The sequence below is a fragment of the Triticum urartu genome, chromosome 2A (genome assembly GCF_056163025.1).
Source record: "Triticum urartu cultivar PI428250 chromosome 2A, HENAU_Tu73, whole genome shotgun sequence".
Taxonomy (NCBI): Eukaryota; Viridiplantae; Streptophyta; class Magnoliopsida; order Poales; family Poaceae; genus Triticum; species Triticum urartu.
The window spans coordinates 130,361,731-130,387,610 of NC_141874.1; the positions used below are offsets into that span (position 1 = coordinate 130,361,731).

At 45.2% G+C, this 25,880-nt stretch overlaps 1 long non-coding RNA gene across 2 annotated transcripts; it reads left to right on the forward strand.

Annotated features, from left to right (window-relative positions):
- The first annotated feature begins 5,583 nt into the window (after positions 1–5,583).
- On the forward strand, positions 5,584–8,795 carry LOC147984260 (uncharacterized). 2 transcript variants are annotated; one of them, XR_015615885.1, is made up of 4 exons: positions 5,584–5,904; positions 6,686–7,184; positions 7,974–8,162; positions 8,557–8,795. It is a non-coding gene; the product is annotated as an uncharacterized LOC147984260 (long non-coding RNA). The 2 variants fall into 2 exon arrangements; XR_015615884.1 differs by having other exon boundaries at positions 6,686–8,162.
- The last annotated feature ends 17,085 nt before the right edge of the window (positions 8,796–25,880 follow it).

A 25,880-nucleotide genomic window follows, 5' to 3' on the forward strand; every position in this document is an offset into this window, starting at 1 on the left:
TGGAGGGAGCAATGCCCACCATGGCCTCGCAGACGAAGGCAAAGACGTCAAGGAGAATGATGGACTGGGGATCCAGGTGCAGCGCATTGACTTGGTAGTGAGAGAGCACGACACTAAAGAAGGTGGAGAAAGGGGGAATCAGGCCAGCCCAGAGGGCGTGAAGATGGACGGGGATCTCAGTGGCCGTCCTATCAATCACAGCACGGGATGCAGGCCAAGCCATCGTCGCCCCCCACTCATTGGAGTCGGCGGCGAGCGCTGGGCGAACCTTGTCCAGCCCTTCTGGGTTGAGCACCACTGACCGCTCGATGGCGAGCTCGAAGGCCGGTGGCTCTTTGGCTAAGGCTTGGGGCTTCTTATTTCCCTTCTTCTTACGGCTCGGCGCCATGGCGATGGAGAGGATTGGATCCTGGTCGGGTCAGAGGGGGAGACCGCTATTTTCTGGAAGACGGAGGAGTTGGCACTACAAGGATTCCGGTCTATTGCAACAAAATTTATTGCTACAACTACGTTTTGTTGCAATAAAACGCAATATTACCACAAATTCTCCGGTTGTGGTAATAGGCCGCACATATTGCCATAACTTAGTTTTGTCTCGATAAATACTAGATTTGTTGCAATAGAGTGCTCATATTGCAACGAATTGTGTCGGCGTTGCGATATGGTAATGGTATTGCGACAAAAAAATTCTGTTGCACGAGGGCAGCCATTTTGTTGTAATAGAGACTAGGTATTTCAACAGAATAACTATTTGTGGCAATATTCAAAAAAATATTGCAACATCAGCGTGGCGTTGCATTAGTTACACATATTGTTGCAAAAAAGTGGCTACCTATTGCAACAAACTGCATCGGCGTTGCAATATGGCAGCGATATTGCAACAAACAGATTCCGTTGCGCGAGGCAGTCATTTTCTTGTAATTGAGACTAGGTATTTCAACAATCTTTGTCTTTGACATAAGCTTGTACATAGGTCTTGAACTTTTTTCTGTATTACTTGAACCTTAATTGAGATACATATATTACTCAAATTGGAATTACTTCCGATATGTACGCATAAATTCATTCACTTAACCTATTGAAAATAGAGAATAAATTTAAAAAATTGTTCTCAAAATTATACGGGCAACAAGTATTGTGATACAAAGGGAGTAGATATTAGCATGAGAGCATATTATATATACATATTCTTCATATAAAAAAATAGAACATGCAGGCCCGTGAACAAAATAAAATGACCAACAATGGGGCATGCATGAAGAAACAAAAATGATCCATTCAAATTGGAATTACTTCCGATATGTACGCATAAATTCATTCACTTAACCTATTGAAAATAGAGAATAAATTTAAAAAATTGTTCTCAAAATTATACGGGCAACAAGTATTGTGATACAAAGGGAGTAGATATTAGCATGAGAGCATATTATATATACATATTCTTCATATAAAAAAATAGAACATGCAGGCCCGTGAACAAAATAAAATGACCAACAATGGGGCATGCATGAAGAAACAAAAATGATCCATTCAAAGAATCGAACATACTACCTCCTACCTAGGGAAAGAAGTGATTACCAACAGACTAAACACCATTTGTACGCTTATTGTTAATAAATAAACTTATTCTTAAACATAATGAACGGCTGGGCTAAGGCCCATTAAAAAGAAAGGTGTTCGGCTGACCGGCGAGGAGTTAAATTGGGCTGCCATTCCGTGACTTAGGCCCGGTTTTGCTTCTGGAAACTTCCGCATAGTTTTTCTTTTGTCTAAAAAAACCTAGTTTTTCTTCTTTTTCGGCTAGGTTTATCCTCAGCAGCTTTTTTTTTGTTTTTATTCCAGTTTACTATTTGGTTTTTATTATCCTTTTCCTATTTCCTTTTACTTTTTAGTTTCCATTTTCCATTTTATTTCTAAATTTCAGTAACTTTTTCCTTGAAATTTGTGTATTTTTTAAAAAAAAGTAGCAACAATTTTAAAATTTACCAACTTATTCAAATTCGTGGATGTGTTTTGATAAATTGGGGAACTATTTAAATTTTTTTAATTTTTTGGAACCGTGATTTTTTTTCCAAATTTACAAACTTTTTTTTGAGTGGATGAACATTTTCATTCTCGCCAATATTTTTTCATGCCACGATTTTTTCAAATTTGTGTTGTTTTTTCAAATACTGAACTTATTTTGACTTTGGTAACTTTTTTCGAGATCGCAATTTGTTTTAGAATGGACGACCTTTTTCTGAAATATATTAAAAAATTCAAATTCATGACTCTTTTTTGAGTCTGTGAATTTTTTAAAATTAGTGATCTTTTTTAGAATTGAGAAACATTTCTTTCAAATTCTTGAACATTTTCAAATTCATTAACATTTTTTGAAGCCACAAACTTTTTTCTAAGTTGAATTTTTTTAAAATTCTAAACTTTATATAGATGTGTACGGTCAACTATGCCATGGGTCAACGGTCAACCAGTCGACCGGTCAACATGGTTTTTTTTTGAGCAACTGCACCCTTTATTAAACGTTCAGAAACATAGGGATACAGATGATATCGGGCAAACTAGTAAGCCACACATGGCGCCCTGAGCTAAGCGAGGCAGCAGCCTTTGCTAAGGCGTGCGCCTCCCCATTATGTTTCCTACTTTCATAAATAAATTTTACATCGTGGAAAAGCCTCCTCTGGTACTTAATTTCTTGCAAGATAGCAAAATATCGGCATGGGACTTCATCCTCTATGTTGGTCACCACTTCGAGGCAGTCCGATGCGACACAGATGGATTGGGCATGCAGGTCCATAGCGAGCGAGAGTGCCTCGCTGCAAGCTTGTGCTTCAAGAACTGCGGGATCGAGGAGTCCGTCGTGTATGATGCAAGAAGCACCGAGAAACATACCTCGCTTGTCTCTGCATATCACTGCTGACGCTGCCTGGTCGCCGATCTTCGAGAAGCCACCATCAACATTCATTTTGACCTCGTGGTTGGCGGGTGGAATCCACAAGCTAGGTTGCATCTGGTTGTTCGAACTCCCTAAATTTGCATGCAGGTCCCCAGATTTTACATGCAGGTCCCTGAGATTTGCTTGCCGGCCCTTAGGCTTTGCCTTCTTCTCGGGAATCATCTCCAGCTCAGCCAGGAATTTGCTAATGAAAACATGGGTGCTCAGCGGGCTTTGGAACTGATTGTCGTGGATGGCGTGACGCCTTGCCCACCAGATGGCCCACATCGTCACAAGCACCCGTGCTAATTCCGTCGAGGGTAAAGTATCAACCAACCATAACATCCATAGCTTCGCATCCTCCGATCAGTTTGATATGATCGTCTCCGTGAGGTCTTCATCAGCAAATGCCCAAACACACCGGGCCGTATGGCAGTCGAAAAGGGAATGGCGCCAAGTATCATTTGCCGCGTGACATATCGAGCACTCCGCCGAATCAGCCATGCTACGGTGGTGACGCACCGCACCCGTCGGGATGGACGTATTAGCTAGTCTCCAGGTAAAGACTTTGACTTTTAAAGGAACCAGGGCCCCCCACAGCCGGCTCCATGACTTACGGTCAGACTCTCCATTAGACTCAACATGGTGAACCGGTGGAAACAGCCGAGCGAGCGAGCTGGGCAAAGCGACCTCGCTTAGCTGGGTCAGCCCAGGGCGCGCGGCGGGTGAGTGTCAATTAGAGGGCATGCAAATTAGTTTCGCTATTAGTTTTGCATGCAAATTCAAATTTTCTAAAAATATATGTTTTTCTCACAATGAGATATAAATATTTTCTTGTATGTGATGTTTCGTTAGATATGAGATGTGAGAGTATGGAGCTTACTGGGAAGAAAGAGCCTTTAAATAGGTAACCACGAAAGTAACGGCTATGAGGGCAACCCATAGGTTATTCCTTGTATATCGGGCTAAGAGCAACTCTAACAGATCCCACATATTGGCCCGATCCCCAAAAATCGGATGATATGCGGTTTATGGGCCAAACAATGACTAATAGATCCCGTATCTTGGCCCAGCCCGCATATTTTTTTACTGGAAACCTAAAGTCGTCCCCCTTGGAGCGGTATTTGTACGGGATTTGGGGGCACATTTCTAGGACCCTAAAAAATCCATTTTGGTGGAAGAACGGGGAGGCACTGAAGAGCGAGAGAGAGATCTTACCAGCATCGACCGAGCATCCTGATCCAAAGCGAAGGGAGGTCTGAAGATGATTGTCAGGCGTCCGGGTCGTCCTTCTTGGCTGCCCCTGGACTGTCAGCCGAAGAGAGTTATGGTCGGTGCTGTACTGGAGTGAAGGAAGGTCGGAGTTGAACCAAGCGAGATAGCATACCAAAGACGCTAGCTCTCGCGAGGTAGAGAAGCGTACTGCATTTGGCCGTCGGGATAGCAGATCAAGGACGCAAATGGTTCCAGCGAGTCGTCTGCAACCTTAATGCTTTTTTAATATTAACTAGTAGATCATAATCTCAATGTATAGTAATCCCTTGCTTGCTAGTGTACTCAATTATAGTGTGCTTGGGACACCCCACTTCCCATGTCACAGATAGTAGCCAGTAGCCCTTGTCATTATCGTTTGACGTGGGTTATAAATAGTGTTGCATCAATCTTCTTTGAGCTAGAGTACATGCCAAGATCCTCTAGAATGTCCCTGCTTTGATGAAGCCTCGACACGATCTCTTGTATAGGTAGGCATGACTTGGTAGTTTCCTATTTTTAGAGGATGCGATACGATCAGATTTAACCCCCCCCCCCCCCCCAGCTCCCCGCTTTGATGACCCCATTGTGGAAAAAATTAAAGAAAAGAATACAAATTCAGTAAATGCAATCCTTTCGCATCGAGTCCTTTTATGTCTACTAGTTGCGAGAAAAAAATACTAAACTTGCAATATGATCATTTTGAAGAAAAGAATCTTCACAAAACAAGGTATCATGTATGAATATTCATGACTTTCCAAGGTGATGGCCATATTCTTGCATAGTTTATGATAATGTGCCCAAATTGAGCACATAGGTGCATCTTGCCATTACAAAAAATATTGACAAACATCAAAACAAAAAACAATGTTGACAAATAGAGTTTCTAAACTTTTGTTTTAAAAAAATTCTAGTTTTATAGTGTAAAAAATGGGTATTTTTTGTGAAGCAAGTACGGAAATAGGTTTGAAATGGCACAACTTAAATTTGCACAGAAAGTAGACCATATTTGAGTGACAATTCCCAAGTTTCATGGGTTCTTTCGTACATTTAATGCATTTATAGTCATTTATTGCATAGAATTCAAATTTAAATCACAAGTGCATAAAAATGTTGGCAAAATTTTGGTGTTAAAGAAAATCCTATTTATATCCATTAATAGGCCTTATTAAAAAAGCAAGAAAAAGATAAGGGAAGAAAAAAAATATTAAAATTTTACCGAGTGCAAAAATATACCACTAAAAAATACACCGTGTTTTGATTGGTCAAGATGGCCCTCTCATGGATCACACATCGGAACTGTTAGATTTGCTTAGATCGAACGGCTGTGGCCCTGCAGGTGCCCTATCCTTTTATCTCCTCTCTCTCCTTATCCTTCACACGCATGCCTACCCATCGAAGCCACCGCATACCACGCCGCAAGTCGCCTCATGCCGCCACCGCTCGCCCCTTTCTCTGTATATAAGTCGCCAGCGCAACCCTGGGCCCCAGGATCGTTCCCTCCTCCCAACCAGGCTCGAGGAGGCGGCCATGAGGAGCGCGCAGCCGCCGCAATCCTGGGCAGATCTAGCCGGGGTCGTCGGCAGCCATCCCTCCCTCCGGGCGGCCATGAAGAATTGAAGCGGCTTGCACAGAACTAGCGCATGGACCATGCGCGCCTCCCGCGCTAGGAGCCACCGGTCCTCGTCATCCGCTAGCATCCACGAGGAATCGATCCATATGTAAGCTACCTTCCACAATAATCCATCCAACAGGATGCTTGCTTGTTTGTGTACTAGTGCCAAGGGGAGCAAGATGCAAGGACGACATCGAGGGTACATGCCCGCTGCTAATTGAATCTCCTGGTAATAATAGTAGTACGTACGTGTTCCTGCCCATGGTGGAGATGCATATACCCGAATACCCGTAACATATTCATACATACTCGAATACTCTCAAACTGGCACGTATACATACATACCCGAATACCTGTGCGATTTTTTAATTCAGCTAAATAGGTCTACTGATTGTCAAATTGGGTATTAGAAATTGTGAAGAGCAACACGGACATGTACTTTACTGATAGGGAATGTAGGTGTAATACATAGTGCTTTTCATGGTAAGGGTTCTAGTACATGTATGATCATTTTAGTGTAGTATATCCCAACTTCACTATGAAAATACAGCAGAAACTTGTCTATTTATTTCACTTCAATTATTATATTTCTCGTATCTCAATCTCATATGCTTGTTTGATATATAATCCAATGGGTGATAGCATCACTTTTTACAACTACCCATCAGGGTTACCTTTTTATTTAGGTAAATGTAAGACTTCATCACCTTTTACCAAGTATCCATCCTGGTTACATTATGCGCAAAATAGGTTCCACATTTAATTCCAGGGCGACTGCACAGGGCCCCCAAAAATTAGGGTTCTTATCTGATGCTTTATCTCGTATTCGGTTTGTCTTGATGCTTTATCTCTGGTGGTTCTTGTCTGATGCACACTGTTCTTTGCAGGGCCGTTGACGAGGATGTGAGGTGGGCGACTGCACAGGGCCCCCAAAAATTAGGGGGCTTCAAATCCTGTATATGTGTTCTTCATCGCCATGGATCTGAGAGTGCCCGAACTGCTTGTTTTTGTTGGAGAAGAGAGAACATGAAGAAGAGGGACCTAGGTCGTGGGCCCCTTTGGCAAAGGGGTAAGTGCCTACTGCAGGTCTGGTTCAACCAGCTGTACGTGTGCGATTCAGCCACTTCTTCAAGGAGCCACAAAAAACCAGTCAGTACACCTGATCGAAATACGAGAGGGGAAAGCCCTAGATGGACGGCGTGGTCATGGCTGACGGCCGCACCGATACGAGCGGCATCCTTGGTTCCTCTGTGTGTCCTAGGGCGGTGAGGCCCATGATCTCGTCCATGGAGCACTGTAGCATCATTGTTGTGCCTCTGCTATCATCCGTCGCCAGAAAAAGCAGGCATGTACGTTTCCCTTGCCTGACGCATTCCCATAGTCAATGTGAGTATTTTGTTCATATTGACATCACCACATGGCTATTTCTAATTTCCATGTTCCTCTTTTGTATGATTGGGAATTCCTTCTGTCATGTTTATTTGTTGCCCATCTCATGGCTGGAATCGTTCCTAATTAGAGGCTCTTTTCTTGAGTTGGTCAGTACTAGAAGGCACTAACATGCTAATTGAGACAAGCATGGAAAATAACTTGTACAGTCAATGCTGTACTAGACCACTACATTAGAACAGATGCATTATTTTAGTTTAATTTCCAATACAACTTGCCCCAAACAGCTACTCCTAGTTAGATTTGGAGTATATATGCAGAGTTAGATTTGAATGAAACTAGCTACTTCTGTCAATGTCAGAACTTTAAGTTTTAGGTATATATGTTATTCCTAATATGCTTGCTTCCCCTTATAATTTCAGTCATTTTGGCTACTTAGATGTTGGTTTAATTTGATTATGTGGCATGTAGTTCATTTGTTGTTAGCCACAGTCCGGGGGCCTCAATTTTCTGGAGATCGCCTGGGTTCTTTGCAGGGTTCTGATGATATTTCCAAGGAAATATACTGATCCTGATGTGAAAAAACTGCCCATTTTTCCCTTTCTTAAACATTTTTACTCTGTTTTTTGTTCTTCCTAGTTCTAGCTTCACATTGCTGGTGTTTCATGCCATATTCATCAGATCCTGCTTACATGCCTTATGATTAACTTGATTAGTATTTCTGCCACTGTCCAACTGGTTCTTAAAGGTACTAAATCCAGATTGAAGAGCAAACTCTATTTGCAGGTGCCAACGAAGAGGATTGACAAATAAGATAGTAGTCCAAACTTGCAAAATACCTTTTTCAGAGATCTAGTCCTAATAAGACTCCAGGTGCAAGGCTAACTGTTATTTCTTCAAGTGCGCTCTAATTGTTATTTCTTCAAGTGCGCTCATACAAGCTGAACAAGGAATTCTCAAATGTTTAAAGCAATGGTAAGTCACGACCTTGCTTTCTCTTAATGTTCACCTGCATTTTATATGTATGGCCTTCATAATTAGCTAGCTGCTTCTTCTCTTTCACAATGTGTTGTTGCTGCATCGAGTCACAACTTCGAAAAAACGAATATGTGCTAGCTAGGGACATGAACTTAACCGAAACTCCAGATTGAGTCACAACTTAAATCAACAGCGGATGCTTTTAGTACATGTACTTGTGCTTATGCTTTAGACATTTACACTTGTAAAACTGTTCTGATCCCTCAGTTACATGCTTGTTGACACAAATAGTTTGGTGATAGTTATTTTTAACAAGGGCTGGAATAATTGTATGATGTATGTTATGTTGGACTCATTAACTAGAACTATTTTTTTGATTTCTTGATTGCAGGATCCAAAGATCTAGCTCGACTGGACAGTTAGTCTTGGCCTTAATTAGGATGGCCAAATTACATTTGAGTATCATTTGATGGATATTTGCTATGAGAATTATGAATTTTATGAATCTATATATTATACGTATGGTTTTGAATATTGTAATTGAATGCATGTATTTTTTTTATGGTTGCAATAGGCTATTACCACAATCCACTTTCGGTTGCCACATGTTAGCATCACGAAAAGTTTAAATTGTCGCAATAGTTTCTCGCAACAAACATTTCACCTGTTGTGTTACCTATTTATCACCACTAAAACTACTATGTTGCAATTTCCTGTTACGACGATTGGAATATTTGTTGCGATAAGTTAATGCCACAAGTGTAGTGGTTCGTGGCAAAATGTCTAATACCACGAAATCAAGTATCGTTGCCATAGTTTATTGCCACAATTGACTATTGCCACGGAAGAGCATGCACCACAAAACGAGCATCGTTGGCATAGGTTGTTGCCACAAATGTCTATCGCCACGAGCTATCAGTCGCCATGATTTGTTACACATTGCATTAAAGGTATCCCCACAAAGCAAATTGTGGCATCAGGTGAGTGTTACCACGGGAAAATATGTGCCAACTTCCCGCATGGTTGTTGCAATAGCAGACTTTATTGCCATGGTTGTTTTTTTGTGGCAATAACCTATTACCATGCGTCCAGTCGCAACGGCTGCCAACAAATGTTGTTTTGTGGCAATAGGTACTTATCACCACAAATCTGGCAATAGGTACTTATCACCACAAATCGACATGTATTGCGACGACCAATTTTGTTACAATAGACCCGGATCCTTGTAGTGTGGGGGAGCGGGCTGCCAGCGATGATGGTGGGGTTGCGTAGAAAATGGCGGCCGCCTAGCCAAGTGGATATCGAGGCCGCGTGGGGGAGTGGAGGCGCCCGCGTACCGTCAATCGTCACGCATCGACCGGGGCCGCTGGCGGTTGGGTCCTGCGGTGCTCTGCAATTGCCCTTTGGCTTCGCCTTGAAGCCAAGTTTGAGCGCGCCTTGGGCTCGGGGGCTATTGTCAGCGTCCTGGGAATGGGGGTACCCAGACTTGCCTGCCCGCGGCCGACGGCATGGTTCCACCAACGGCCTGGCACGACCCAGCTTCGGCAGCAGCAACTCAAGACCCTCGCGAGGGGCCAAGCCTCACGAGGTGGGCGACACCAAGACCTCCCTAGGAGCGGCCTCGCAAGGTTGGCTCCCAAGGAACGGAGATATCAATGCAAGGGGCACCTCGCGAGGTTCACATGATGTGAGCCATGACGACCACGGCCAGGCGGGCGCCAGCGGGGGCAGTGTACCAGTTTCCTATTTCATGCTAAAGAAGCAAGCGCGGGCGTGGAGTCCCGAGGCATCAGGCAAAGGTTTCCATATTAGTGCAACGAGACCAAGACCAGCAGGACGGAGGTCACCACGGAGCCCACAACAGCGTCACCACCAGAGCCTTTGGCAGGCGAAGACTACTTTTGTCAGGATAGCTATACTAGTTGTCTCCCTTCAAAATTGTCCGTTGTGGGATTCCTTCCCGCCTACATTTGGGAAGAGGACCAGGGCCTCTATAAATAGGACTAGCCACCACCATAGGAGGCAGCTGATCTGGGATTGGATCCATTCCATCCTCACATCCACCAGCTCGTCGAGCTCAAGAACACCTCTCCTCCTGAGGCTGTTCACCCACTGTACTAGTTCATCCTCAGCCCTCGAGGCAATCCACCACCACACTGGAGTAGGGTATTACACCACACAGCGGCCCGAACCATTATAAACTTCTGTGTCTTGTGTTCTTTTGGTTCGTCGAGCTAGGCCATGAGATCAGTGAGTAAGTGAGCTAGGGAGAGAGAGTACTTCGTGCGCACCCCAGAGTTCCAACCTCACAACGGTTTGCCGGAACCCATAATCCGACAGTCACCTAGCGATCTCCAATTCTAACGTGGATTTCACATTTCACGGTATCCATTCTACTTTTTTAATACAAATTCATATATATATATATGATGAAAAGCATGGTAGTGAGAAAACTTTGGATGGATTAAAACATATGCCCTAGAAAATAGCACGACAATCAAGTCAATGTCAACTTTTCCAAACCTAGCATGGCACAAATTTGAAATAATTATCCATATGCATGGTCCTCAGTTCAAATCTTACAATGAATTGAAACATTGATATTAAGTCTCGTACTATCTACATTCAAATTTTGTTTTTAACCCCTCCCCCCTCGGCACACACGCTACATACTTCCTGTATCGGTCAATCTTCCTCTCCTAACCACCTTAGGAAGCTATCGGTTTTGGACACACGTTTGTTTCTTCTCTCCTTGTTTCAATCTCTAACTCTCTCAACTACACAACCCCCCTTTTCCACTCTGTTACCAAATGTATCTACCTCACACACCCGCCATTGCACCCCATGCCGAGCTATCTCTCTCTCTCTCCCCCTTCCTCCCACCCCCTCTCGCTAGATACATGCATTGCTTATCTAGCCCCCAACCTCTCGTGCGCGCGCGCATGTTGTCTATCTAGATCACTCCCTCGAGACTGTCTCACTCTTTCTTCTGCACAGCGGGCCACACTTGCTCAATCTCGCTCTCTTTATCTGATTCTTGATTAACCTCACTTTATTTCACACACAAATGATATATCTCCCTGTTCGAGCCTCGATTGACACACTCTATACTCTCTCATGTAGATTGTCTATCTAGGTTAGTCCATCCAAGCTGCCCCCACTCTTTTGACCTCATGGCGGGCCACACTTTCTCAATCTCTCTCTCTCTCTGTATGTCTTGATTGACCTCGCTCTTTCTCGGGCACAAATGATATATCTCCATGTTTGAGCCCAATTCAACATATTCATATTGTATACTCCCTCACGCACATTGTCTATCTAGGTCACTCTCTCCAACCCGTCTCACTCTTTCGATCGCACGACGACCCACCCTTGCTCAATCTCTCTCCCTTTATATATGTAATTGATTGACCTTGCTTCCTCCCATGCACAAAATATATCTACATGTTTGTGACTGGATCATCTCTTAAGCTCTATCTTACGTCCCTCACCCTTCCCGAAAGCTCAATCAAACAATATCTCTCTAGAGCATATATATATATATATATTTTCAATGAATGTCGGACCACACTCGCTTTGTCTCTCTATCTATCTATGTCTCGATTGACCTCGCTTTCTCACGCCGTATATTCCACACATTGAAGCTACCTCTCCATCCTTCGCAAAACCGGAGCTATTCACATTGCGAGGGGGACTCCAACCTTGGATTAGTTTGTCTAGGCATTTATTCCGGTGGGTTTAGATTATATTTTCGTAGCATTCGGCCCACAACTACTCCAAGCATAGTTGCAACTCCCGCACCTCCCCCAATTGATGTCCCTCTAGCTCGACCATCGCTCTCTCGCACGTCCTTTCTCACCTTCAACATCGCACCATGGTATTTTTCCAAAAAAACTTTGTTGTTCTCTTTGATTATTATAAATAAGCTACAAAACTACACACCGATAGTCCACCTGTAATGGAACAAATTTCGACCCACAAATTAAAGTGCTAGAGGCTACACACCGAGGGGCCCACCTTTCATGAATCAAATTTGGACCCATATATAAATTAAAAATTAAAAAGGACGAGGATCGAACATGCGACCAGGGCCTTCAAACCGCACGTTAATATGCAACATACGTAGTACAACAATGTTTGTTGTACCCCCCTTTGTTCATATAATATTTTTATATTACCACAACCTATTTAATGGATAACATGTAATATTATTTCTAGTACATTAGTGGGACCAGCTCGTTAGCACATACTATTCGCCTTCACTTACTGGTGGGTTCCATGTCTGCTCTCTCTCTCTTCTCCCCTTCTACGTTTAGACGCACGGGCAAACACGAAGAACTCGCGGGTGATGTTGCCGTTGACCATATCTGGACGCGTTCACAAGTTACGGCACCAGTTTCACGTACTAGTAGTACTAGTCAATGTGTATGTGCAATGCACATTAATTTGGAAGTATATTAAGTGCATGCAGATATTAAGTAGGATATTATTTGTGTGTTATTATGTGATTAGCACTATTTTTGGCATGAAATTAACTGCACGCTAAACGTGTTGAGCGCTCGACATTGAAGCAGTCTAGGTCGTTGGATGAGAAGGAATACATGTGGCTTGATGACATTTTATATTAATTTGATACGGCTCTAGCGGAACATTCAATCGATCAAACCATAGATTTCATTCAGTCTGACTCTGACTTTACATTCATACGACGATCGATCTAAAATAAAAGAAAATGATAAACATTCGGATTTTAAGCATGGAAATCCGAATGTTTTTCATGGTGAATTTAGATTACGCAGCGGCGGCGGGGGCGTCTTGTAGTGGGAAGCGGCTCCTCTGCCATGCTCTATGTGTCATCGGGCCACTGACCGATAGCGACGGTGGCGTCTTGCGCCATTGTTGGCGTACTCCTGGACGTTGGCCCTAGCTTCAAGGAAGGACACAATGTTCTGGACTTCGATCTCTAGGAGCGAGTCAACTAGCGGGAGGAGGCGACTGGCTTTGGTGCAAGGAAGCAGTCGATGGCGGCCATCCATGCCGTTGAGGGGGGCACTGACACCCGCGCGGGGACATGCACTGGCAACGGCGCGGCGGAGACATTCGTTTGCACGAGCACTGGAACGGGCATGCGTGTTAGTGCATGCACAGGCACATGCGCTGGCACGTGCACGGGTGTGTGAAATTCGGCGAGGACCTCGTGGAACCCCGTGGCATCAAGCTTGGCGATAATGTGCGACTCCCAGCCCATCAATGCCACGGGGATGGGCGCTGGCGCAGTCGAGGCAACGGGAGCCGGGACAGGCGTGGCGTCTTCCCACAAGGCCAGTTCAAGCTCGTCCCAAAGCGCCTTATGTTCTTGAGACTCCCGCTGGGTGTCTTCCTCAGGAAACTAGAAGATTAAGGGCACACCATCGTAATGTGGCATGGCATATGGTTAGGTCAGGCCGGTTGGAGGTAGACGACAGGAGAATCAGAGAGGAAAAGAGAAGATTGTAGCAACACCGTGTAGTGCAGGGTTGATTTTAAACTGCGGCACCGACGCCATTAAAAGTGGGGGAAGTTGGGACAAAGGTGGGCGGCGGAGCCTGGTTAAAGGGCTCGCCTCCCGGTGAACCTGCGCAACGGTCTGCTCGCACGCCTCTCGGTCAGCCGCCGTAGCGGTCTGTTCGCACGCCTCCCATTGACTCACATGCTTGCTCGGACGGCACCTGCCGATGAGAAGTGGGACTCATAGCGGCACGTAAACGCCCACGGTTTGAATAGTGAAAGCATTCGCCTTAACGTGACAGGTCTTTGTTCCAAAATACCTTGGATCTTCATTTGTGCAACTTCTCATAAGCAGCCTGTCTCAAATTGAAGAAAAAAATGATGTAGGAATGTTTGTGCCATATCACGAGACCATGCCCAGTTTCATGAATTTCCTGTCACTTTTGTATTTTCTAAAATTTAAAATCCAGGATGCGAAACAATATCATAACCTGCATCATGCAATAAATTTTCAAGTGATACATCTTTCCTGTTGTGTTTCTTAAGAAATGATTTGGTCAAACATTTTGCTTAGTTAGACTTCAGACAAGTTATATATGCAGAGTAAAAGGATAATTCCTCCGTACCAGTGCATTGCCTGATATATTAACTCAAGTACTGGGCACGAACAAACGGGCTCAATTCTGTGCTCATCCTGGTGTAGTACTCCTATCAGTACTAGGCAATGGAGTTGACGGGTGACCTTGCGTAGCGGCGACCAAGGGAATTGAAGCGTGATTGGCATGGTAGGTAACGTTGTCTAGTTACTAAAGCATCCCTTCATTGTTCATCGGTAGTCACTATGGACCGGGGACATGAGGGGAATTTCCTAGGGCTGGAATTCTGGCTGCCAGATATTTCGACTCGAAACGCGGAGGCTTGACTGGTTGGGGTTGGCTAATATCACTACAAAAAAGGACACATCCGTGACATTTTGGGCCGAACGATTTTTTCTGTCATGCTTATGACACTTCTATGACGATAATTGTGACAAAACCCGGTATCATCATAGATGTGGTGGGATCCTACTTCTATGACAAAAAATCATGACAGAAAATGGGCTTTTCATCCTGGGCGGGCCGGAGACGCAGCTGCAGGACATTCTTTGGGCCGTCCATGACGGAAAAACTCGTGGTAGAAGTGAGGGCGAGGAAAATATCGGGGAGTTCCCGGTTATGGTGGGTGGTCGGGGCCGAGCGATGCATGGAGGTTTGCACATTTCTCTCGCACACGTACGCGCGTGTGTGCGAGGCATTGGGCCCTAACTAAACCAAGAGAGGCGTTCGCCTACTGAACCCGAGCGATTGCACTGCAGGCTACGCATTACTGAACCCGAGCGATCGATCGATGGCTTTTAACTGAACCCGATCGAGCGATTGCTTCACTACTACTGCTAGCTGAAGCCGGTTGAACCTGCTGCCTCTTGATGAATAGTGAGCATTGTTGGGGGGGAGTGGATGAATAGTTCCTGGTGCGCGGTGGATGAACAGGACCCCGTGGTAGTAGAGGTTGTTACCGTTGGATGAACAGGACCCCGAACGATCGAGCCAGTTGGGGGTGGATGACCAGGACCCCGTAGAGGGCTAGATGAACAGTAGCTGGTGGAGGGCTGGATGAACAGTATTCCCATGGAGGGGTGGTTGAACAGGACCCCGTGGAGAGCTGGTTGAACAGTAGCCGGTGGAGGAGCGGTGGAGGCTAGATGAACATGAGCCCGTGGATGAATAGTTGTAGGTGGAGGCTGGAGGAGGTCGACGGTGGATGAACAGTAGACAGTGGAGGCTGGAGGAGGTCGATGGTGGAGATGAACAGTATTTCATCGAGTCCTGTTTTGCGGTATGCCACACACCTCCCAATGAACAGGACCCCCATTTTGACCTCCAACACAAGTCCGTTTCCTCTGTTTTGCGGTACGCCACACCCCTCCCGATCAACATGACCCCGTTTTGACCATAGGAGGTCCAAGAGAAGTCCCTTTCCTCTGTTTTGCGGTATGCCAGACCCCTCCCGATGAACAGGATCCCATTTCGACCGTGGTCGGTCGAACACAAGGCCGTTTCCTCCGTTCTATGGTATGCCAGGCCTCATTTCGATCGGCTGTTCCATCCAAGCCGTTTGGCTCCCGATGAACATGACGTATTCCATTGCCTCCCGATGAACATGATGCATTCCGTTGCCTCCCCATGAACACGACAACGACGCAGTTTCTCTGTTCCGACCCAGCCATGTACACGAGCCCTGGCCATACATATGCCCGAGTAGGCATTCGAGACCCTGCCCGTATGTACGTACGTGCCCGTTACTTTCTTGCACCCTGGCCGATGTAGGTACATGTACACGATATTAACGGGACTGCATGACATGCTACGTGCGCGCCTCTACTACGACACGTGTGCACCTCTACTACGACATGTGCCCTTCCTTACACGACCACAGTTCATCGCTGCAGCCTGTGGACAGACCGATCGACCAGTATGTACGTACACGTTCGCGACCAGAATGACAACTCTATGTACGCTTCGACCAGGTGGGTCCCGACTGTCAGGCACTTCCTTGCGTGCGAAGATGTAGCTGGTGGGTACCAGCAGTCAGGGGGCAAATCATTTTTTTGCCCGTAATATGGACGCACTTCCTTGCGTGCGAAGATGTAGCTGGTGGGTCCCAGCAGTTAGGGGAAACGTTTTTTTCACGAAATATGGTGGCCCATCCGATGGGTACCTACTGTCAGGTGGAGGAATCATTATTTTCCGCGTAATAAGGAGGCACTTCCTTGCTGCGGCCGTGCACCCAGCTGTCAGCCTCTCTACGTACAGTACTCTTCCGATGGAAGTCGTTCCTTGACCACAGTGACCACGCCACGCCGAGAGCACCAAGGTGGTGGACGACGGCGAGGCCTAGGAAGGGGACGACGTGGAGACGGGGAAGACGTGGCAGTGGATGCCCACATGGAGAGGAGTACGAGGATTCACTGGTTCGGCTTCGGTGTGAGGCTACCGTCGCCGCAGGACCTGGCCAGTGGTGGGAATAATAGGGGGCGGTGAGGCCTCCTCGGCATCACAACCAGCCACGGGAGGCAGGAGCATGCACACGACCGGCGCTGGTTTGGGCGGCTGGAGCGAGAAGACTAGAGGTTGAAGAAGCACTACGACCGTTGGATGGACATCGTACGGTCACTGGAGCTAGAATCGTTCATACTGACTAAGTTGACAAAGCCCTCCGTCCCCGTCATCTTAGTAAGCCCACAAGTCATCCTCCCACTATGGTGGGTCCTAGCTAGAGGGGGAGTATTCATTTTTTGTGCGTAATACGGAGGCACTTCCTTGCATGCGAAGATATAGCTGGTGGGAACGACCTGTCAGCGGGGGGAACGTTTTTTCGCGAAATACAGAGGCCCTTCCGATGGGTCCTAGCTGCCAGGTGGAGGAATCATTATTTTGCGCGTAATAAGGAGGCATTTCTTTGCATGCGACCGTGGACCCAGCTATCAGCCTCTCCATGTACAGTCCACTTCCGATGGATGTCGTTCGTTGACCACGTTGCGCCGAGAGCACCAGGGCGGTGGACGACGGTGAGGCCTATGAAGCGAACAACATGGTGCCAGAGAAGACTCGGCAGTTGTTTCCCACACGGAGGGGAGTACGAGGGTTTACTGGTTTGTCTGTCATCGCCGAAGAATAATAGCGAGTGTGGGTGAGTAGAGGGATGGCTAGGCCAGCGATGAGAGTACGGTGGGGCGGTGAGGCCTGCGCGGCAGCACAGCCGACCACGGGAGGAGGGAGTACGGCCGTTGGATAGACATCCAACAGTCACCGCTTGTGTGCCAACCTTTCTTTTTAGGAAAGCCTCAAATCTATGGAAAATAGCATACAACCCATCTGCCATTATTTCTAATAATTTACAGCCCATTTTCTAATTCTTAAGGTTTTTTTGGAGGCCATATTCTTTTTGTTAGCATTACAACCCTTATTGTGGCCACGGTTAAAAAATTATACGAAAATTTCCATATTTTGGTGCGGTCCGAACTGTTTTTAATCCCGAAATTTCGAGTCACATTCAAACTGATTTTAAAAATAAATGTATATCAATATAAAATCCAACAAATTGTCCACGGATAAAAATCAATGGAATTTAAAATCTCAAAATGAATTTTTTTTTGAAACTAATTGCCGGTTTGATGTGTTGTAAAAATATACAACCCATTTCTCATTACTGATAGGACATTTTCTGGGCCAGCCGAGTGAAGCTCTCCTCGTCTTGAAAGATTTGCAGCCCAATAGGCATGACAAAGTGACTTACTTGACAAAGCACAAAAAAACTGGGCTAGCCATTTTCAGAAAGAAAAAGAGCTACTGGGCTGGTCTATGGCAAACATAAAAGAAAAGGTTGTCTAGACAGGCCAGAGTGCCCCGCACAGCCGAGTTGACACCCTCCTTCCGTCTCAAAAACAAATTAGATAAATGCCACTCCAATTATGGTGATTCATAAAAATGCAACTACAATTTCTAAACTTTGGAAAATGCCACTGCAATTTTTGCAAACTTTGAAAAACGACACTGCAATTTTTGAAAACTTTGAAAAACGCCACTCCAGACTTCGAAAAATGCCACTGGAAATGGCATTTTTCAAAGTTTGGAATTTGAAGTGGCATTTCTCGGAATCACCAGATTTGGAGTGGCATTTATCAAATTAACCCAAAACAAAAATAATTGGGCGAGCTGCTGGGTCTCTGGTGTGAGCCGCTCGTTGTGCAATTCTCTCGTTTATTCACTACATTGACAATGGCATGGGACCCAGATGTCAGAAATCCATTAGGAGGAGCCATTTTTTATTGGCTTGAAATAAGGAGGCACTTGCTTGCGTACTGCCATGAGCTTGGTTAGTCCCTGCTATCATCCTGTCCATGTACAATCATCTCCTGATTGTGTACGCGTCAACCTGGTAGGCCCACAAGTTAGCCTCTAAACCCGTGGCGGACAAATACAACCCATTTACAAAAATAACAGCACATTCCATACATTCAAACGGAAAGTTCAACATTCAGAGCAAAGTAACAGGTATGATCCAGATATAGAGTGCTGAACTTCCATGTTGACAACCATCATAGCCAAGTTAACTATCTACTCCCACTAATACTCTAGTAGTGTACAAGTACTAATTTACTCTTAGCTAACTAGATGATGCCGGCCGCCATCTGCGGTACACGCTAAACGCCGGCACCGGCGTCCTCCACATCACCCCGGACTTGCCAGAGGTGCGATAGGGCGCGTTGCTCGCGCGCGTTGGCCCTTTTCATGCCGGCGTGGTCCACCGAAGCTTCGGCTTCTAAGCGGGAAACCCACTTGACGAGCTGGTAGTAAAATTCGGCATCACGAACGCGTGCATGCCCGACAACCCCCAGGGCTATTTGCCGGGCACCGGCCTCCACGTAGTCGGCCTAGTTGCGGGCGCTCTGCTCGCGACTCAGAGCGTCAGTGCGCTGCTGCTCCATGTCCCGCTGGCGGCGCAAATCGGCAATTCGCTGCTCCTCCACCAGGTGGTCGCGCTCCAACAACTCCTCATACTCCGCATTGCCATCTAAAGACCGATAGAATGCCTCCTCCCTCCATCTGCCTTCCGGTGAAAACCAGAACACTAGTGTCGCAACTAAAACTGCCAGGAGCATATTAGTAGGCTAGCTAGTGATCGATCAGTAACTTGTAAACACTGAGCGAACCTAAATAAGGAACTATTAGTAACTTGTAAACACTGAGAACACAGAAATAAGGATCATGTTGTGCACAGAAGTAAGTGCCGATCCATTCGAAATGTTCACACGAGACTCACAGGCCTAGTATTGTAATATGTTCACATTAGTAGCAAAATTCAAAACCAACTAGTACGATTCCCATACATAAGATCAAAATGTTAATACATCTCAATGATTCACAGATCATATACAAATATGTAGCTCCAAAAGCAAAGATCTAGAAAAAACATCTGTTCTTCCTACTAACATGGATGCTTCTCTTGGCCAACATTCAGTACAAAGTGAAAGACAAATTTGTTTGTGAAGTATACAATTCCTCTTGCAAACGTAAGTGGTTTCACTAACAGCTGGAACCATGATAATGAACCACACATGATGGAGGAACATCCACTGCAATATTATTTGGTCTTCTCTCGATCACACGGCGAGACTATTTTCAGAATGCAAACTTTAACTTAGGCAAAATGATGCCCATTGTATAATCAGACCAAAGCAATGAAGCACCTAGTGTTGGCCATGAAGTGACTATCCAATCTTTCTGTGTGTATTTTCAAATGGCACTGCATGCAGTGACTATACTATTCTCTTGTGTAGTTCAACCAAAGTTGCAGTCACTTTGTTTGTTTGCCAAATAGCAATGAGCAGGCATCTCTATCTGCACAAATATCAAGCAGCTAGTAAACATATACGCCACCTTGTATTTTCGGTTTAAACACGTCTCTTCTGTTTAGCATATGTCATGTTTTGCACTGGACAATTTGATACAGTCATGTTTTGCCCTGGAAAATTTCATACTGAATTGATTTGCTCATTCAGAGCAGAAATATAGCGCATATTCTTCATCAGACCAAGGATATCCATGTTTGTAGTGATGGAAGAGGTGAAATCGATACAATCGAAATTGAGCATCCAATCATTGAATCTTGTCCTGCACCTCCAATGTAGGTCCACCCTGCCAATAAATTCACATGCAAACCACTAGTATTACTATCTAATGACAGCACAAAAAGAGTAGCAAGATAGTAGCAAACCATGTACCTCGGTAATGAACAGCTCATAGTGGCACCAATTGGATATATAGGTTTTTAAGAAAACATGCTGCTATTGTTGAACCATTTGGACTTTTTGTGCAGTTCCACTAAAATCGAGCATCACTGTTTGCATAGATATTGAAAGTGTGATTACTGTAAAAGTGGCACTAGTTGAAGCATAGACTCTCAAATATAAGCATTCCAATTTCTTAATGGGAAAAGGTAGCAAGACTGTTTCTAACCACCTATTTGAAGGAATAAATAAGGCAACAGGGGCTGATGCAGGAAGGCATACCTAGTTTTTTCTGAAAAGTTGAACCATTCCTGACCTTTCCTCTTCTTTTAAGCATATTTTGTGCAGTTCAACTAAAAGAAAATTCCATCACCGCCTTGACAATTCAGTGACGCTGTAAAAAAGCAAATGACTTAACATTACAACATGATGTCAGGTATGTAGTCGACAGGCATTAGAGACAAACATACAGACCTCCTCCGATAACATGATGAACATTAATTTTAACAAAGGTGTGGCTAGCTTTACCGGGATAATTTGAGTGAACTCTACACCCTCTGTTCCTTAATATAAGACGTTTTCGTAGTTCAATTTAAAGTACCCAAACGTCCAGTATTTAGAAAAACAGGTAGTAGTTTTCTTGAGCACATATCTGGGAAAGCTTGCCACACTTTATATATGTCCATACGCTAATGCAACACCATTCGAATAGTACAAATACACACTAATCCAGTGGCTAGTGCAACAGTAGAGTAGTTATTTTATTACAGGGTACAATACAATGGTTTTACTGAACAAATTTCCATAAGCTCTAGCACTGGAAGATTTCTATAAGAATTAACAATACAAAATGTAAAGGTAACAAGTTTCAGCATTGGTATACTAGTTGTGCAAGAGCATTAAACCAAATACAAAAGTCTGAAGGTAACTAGCATTATTAACTAATGACAGTATAAAAAAATTGCAAACCATGTACCTTCAAGGTAAATATCATTTCGAATTTGAGGGGACCTAAAAATTGCTATCCCAATCTTGATAATTGATCAAACTTAAAAACTTGATCGAACGAATCAAGAGAACAACCGGAGGAGGAGGTGCTCACTCTTGACCCTTCCTCTTGTCTTCATAATTTTTTGTGCAATTTAACCAAAATAAAATGACATCAGCGCCTTGGGATTTTGGTGAGACTGTATAAAAAAATTGAATTATATCATGAAAGTGAGGTATGTAATCTATAAGCATTAACAGTGCTAAAATCTGAAGGTAGTAACAAGTTTCATCGTTGGTATACTGGCTGTGCAACAACATTAGAATGCCTTAGCTGAAAAATCATTAATACGTCCACAATCAACAGCTAACCCTAAAATAATCCAGTGACATTAAATGGAATTGCTTAAATTTATCGGTGGCATTAGACTGAGTGCGACATTAGTTAAATGTGGCATCACTTTAGCAATAGCATTGCTTAACTTGACCGCTGGCGTTATACTAACAGAAAAAAGTGGCAATAAGAGCATGGGAGGCCCATTCAGATAGTGAGCACGCCAGTATGATGTACCTCCATGGACGCATAGAGTGGTGAGGGAGGTATGGTTTCCCAGAGCAACAAATATCTAGGAAGCATATGTGCATTACGTCCCATTTTTGTTCTCTTTAGCCACCTTTTTCCTATGTGAGGACAACAAAACGATCGTCCTGGTCATTCTCTATTGTGTTGTCATGCCTTTCTACCCTTCTTCAACCAAGAGACACGAGACTCGTTCCTTAGCTACTGATTTTCCCCTTTTCAACCTAGATGTGGGTTCGATGCCTAGTCTCTTGGACAATATAGTCTCCCTTCCTTTCCTTATTCAACCCATACATGGATTATTCTGCATGAAGTAGGGTTTCCTTTAATAGTGAAAATTAACATTTTCGTCTGCGTGACTTGCAAAGCAGAGGATAGCAAATTGGGAAGATGGTGGAGTGGAAAAAGATCCACATGCAGCGACATGGAAGATGGGGCAATAGAACAAGGGTATGGTTCGAAAAGAGGTAGCATACCTGAGGGTCGGCGAGAAGTGGCTTCGCTCGTGGTCGTCGTCCTCTGCACACACTATGGTAGCGAGCTTGGGGACGGAGGCCATCCTCCGCGAGCGCTAGGTCTGAGAGAACAGCCTTGTCGCAGTGCGTGACCTCGCTCGCCGATGACAAGTGCGTCAATGCTACACGTCCTTTTCTTCCCCGGCGGATCTGTAACCATTGGTGAGGAGGGAGAGAGAGGCTGTCTTTTTTAGATCTGGAGAGAGGGTGATAGTGTGAGAAGCAGGAGGGAAGCCCTTAGCAAGAAAGCGCTGAAGCTCCAGCCTATATATCTTTTTATACTACTAGTACTAGAGGTGGATTAGTGGTAGAGTAGTTTATATTTCCTCTGCATATAGTACTAGTTAGTCGTGCTTCAAAACTGAACGACACGCCATTAAAAAAATAAAGGTCGATAACTAATGCAGCACCTCGGGCCAACGCGGCCAGATCGCATTTTGCACGAGAAATTACACACCATTTTACACGAGTCGCTTCTCTGAGTGGGTGCTGCGACGAGGTAAAAAAATACATTTTCTGAATACATAATTGTACGTGCATTACAAGAGGTTATCGGATGAGTCCAATCAACAATAGTACTACTATTTGTACTAGCTTCACATGCTTCGCGCGCCAGGCGAGTGTTTTTACTGTAGTTGCAAATCCCATCATCCTAGGTCCTGGGATGAGTCCAGTAGAAATTGCATTCTGATGTTTGGGTTCAAACTTTCAAAACTGTTGCACTATACCTACGTCTAGGTATACATAATACAACAAGTTTTAAACTTGAGACCAGCCACCCACCCTCACAAATAACACTTTTTAACCTAGCACAGACTCCAGGAAATTTGGCCACAGTGTGAGGTGGGCCATATGTTAACGTGTTTGCTGTACGTAACCAACACCTCGAATCCTCGATATATAGTAGTGTGGCATGAGCCAGAACAAGCATTCACGTCCAGGAGTACGGCACAGGCCACCAGCACGACTTCCATCTGACACCATATTTCTTGGAGTCCGTGGTACAACTATCTCTTTAACCTCCTTGTTTCTCTAACTTAGCCATTGCGCGGCGGGCGAGGTGGGGGTTTGCCGATAGTCGGGTTCCTCAACTCCGGTCCCACTTGTAAGGCCAACTCCAATGCACGACCCCAAACGGACCTCCGTTTTGCCCGGATTCTATCCATTTGGGTAGGGCAATGGGGTCGTGTCCGGGGCATTTCTCGGATGCGGTGGCCGTGCGCCCAATGCATGGACGCATCCCGGCCGCGTACATTTTTCTTTGCAAACACATATCTTTTTTCATCTTTGGAAATACATCACCAAATTTGACTAGAAAAGCAAGACCAAAGAAAACAAGAACCGCAAGAATACATTTTAGAAGATATCTAACTTCCATAACTGCTCCTGTAAGTTGGATTAGTGCCTTCTCGATACATTCGTTGTTGATCTGCGGAGGCTCGATCTTGTGTGCTTCTTTCTTCTTCGAGTGTAAAGAAGTAGACGTTGCTTCCTCGCATCTAGTCTCATGTCTAGCCTCTATTCTACCAACAAGTGCACTAGTCTCATCTCTAGCCTCTATGCTAGCTAAAAGTGCTAGAACATCTACTAAATTGTGCTCTATCAATATATCAATGTACTCTTCTTCCCAATACCAATACTTGCATCCATTCTACACAATAAAATTTTAAGTTAGCACAACTAGTCTAATCTGAGAGCACAACCGAAGCTAAAGTAGCACATACCCCATTGGTTGAGCACTTGATGAACACCCATCCAGGATGTTCCAGCGTTGTAGACACATGGAGCAAGACCTTCTTTGGGCAGTTGTCGCACGTAATGAGTGGCAACGATGTGCCGACGAGCTTTTGGGCCAGCAACGAGCCTGGCCGACCGCCATACATGTATCTGCCGGCGGACCGCCGATGGTGTAGATCTGAGCGGCTAGAGGAGCAGTCAGTACCTACATGCGGCCTTACCGGGGCCTTCCGGCTCGGTGCCTGGCGATGGCCATGGCACAGCGCGGCCACCCATAGCCGGGCGAGCACAAGCCCGACCGGATCTGCTCCAAATCCTGCCGCTGGGTGCTCAAAATACGTAGCCGTGGTTGGGTAGCTCCGGGGCGTCGAGGGAAAGGGGGCTGAGCAAACGCGCGTCTGAGCTACACGTGCTGGAGTTGGCCTAGCGGCGTGGCGAACCAACCGTGTGGGGGTGCGAAGTGGCTTCGCTCGTGCGGGGGACGGAAGGCATCCCGCGCAGGCGCTAGGTCTGACAGGACAGCCTTGTCGTTAGTGTGTGACCTCTGTGGCAACCGTCCACTCCCCACTAGCCTCTTCGTTGACATGTGGTCCCGTTCCAACATGTCAATGAGACGACGATGAGTCCTTTTGTAAAATTTTCGAATGGACGTCTCTGCAGGCCGGGGTGCCTCTTCATGTACCGTGGCAACCGTCCACCGACTCTTCACCTTTCCCTCTTGATTTGGAAATGTTGTCGCACGCTCTTCCTCCCTCCTCCATTTGCCTTCAACCTTCCTTCTGCAATAGTTCGATCGTCTTCTCCATGGAGGGAACAGGCCGGAAACGACCCCATTATTCCTGCCCCGACCTAAAAGATGACGTGGTGGAGGAACTCATTGATCGGTGTGACATCATCACCTCGGCTAGCATGGTAGGTTTGTTCAAGACCATTCTCGACTCAACTAATAACATCATTACAAGGAACCCAACAGTCCAGGAGTGGTTTCATCTCCCCTATCTTCTTCGCCATGACCCTGCTGACTGGCGCGTGGACAACGGAGGCCTCGCCGAGTGCAAGTTGATGCCGCTTGATAATGATACATGTGATGTTAAGATGCCATCGCTTGAGGGTAAGGCTTGGGCAGGCGCAAATGGAGATTGGGTTGTTTATATTGGTTACAACTACGAGTGGGAACTTGTGAATGTGTACATGATGACCCACAAGTATAGGGGATCTATCATATTCCTTCTGATAAGTAAGAGTGTCGAACCCAATGAGGAGCAGAAGGGAATGATAAGTGGTTTTCAGCAAGGTATTCTCTGCAAGCACTGAAATTATAGGTAGCAGATAGTTTTGTGATAAGATAATTGGTAAAGATTAACAAGTAACAAAAGTAAATAAAGTGCAGCAAGGTGGCCCAATCCTTTTTGTAGCAAAGGACAAGCCTAGACAAATTCTTATATAGAGAAAAGCGCTCCCGAGGACACAGGAGAGTTATCATCAAGCTAGGTTTCATCACGATCATATGATTTGCGTTCGGTACTTTGATAATTTGGTATGTGGGTGGACCGGTGCTTGGGTGCTGTCCTTAATTGGAC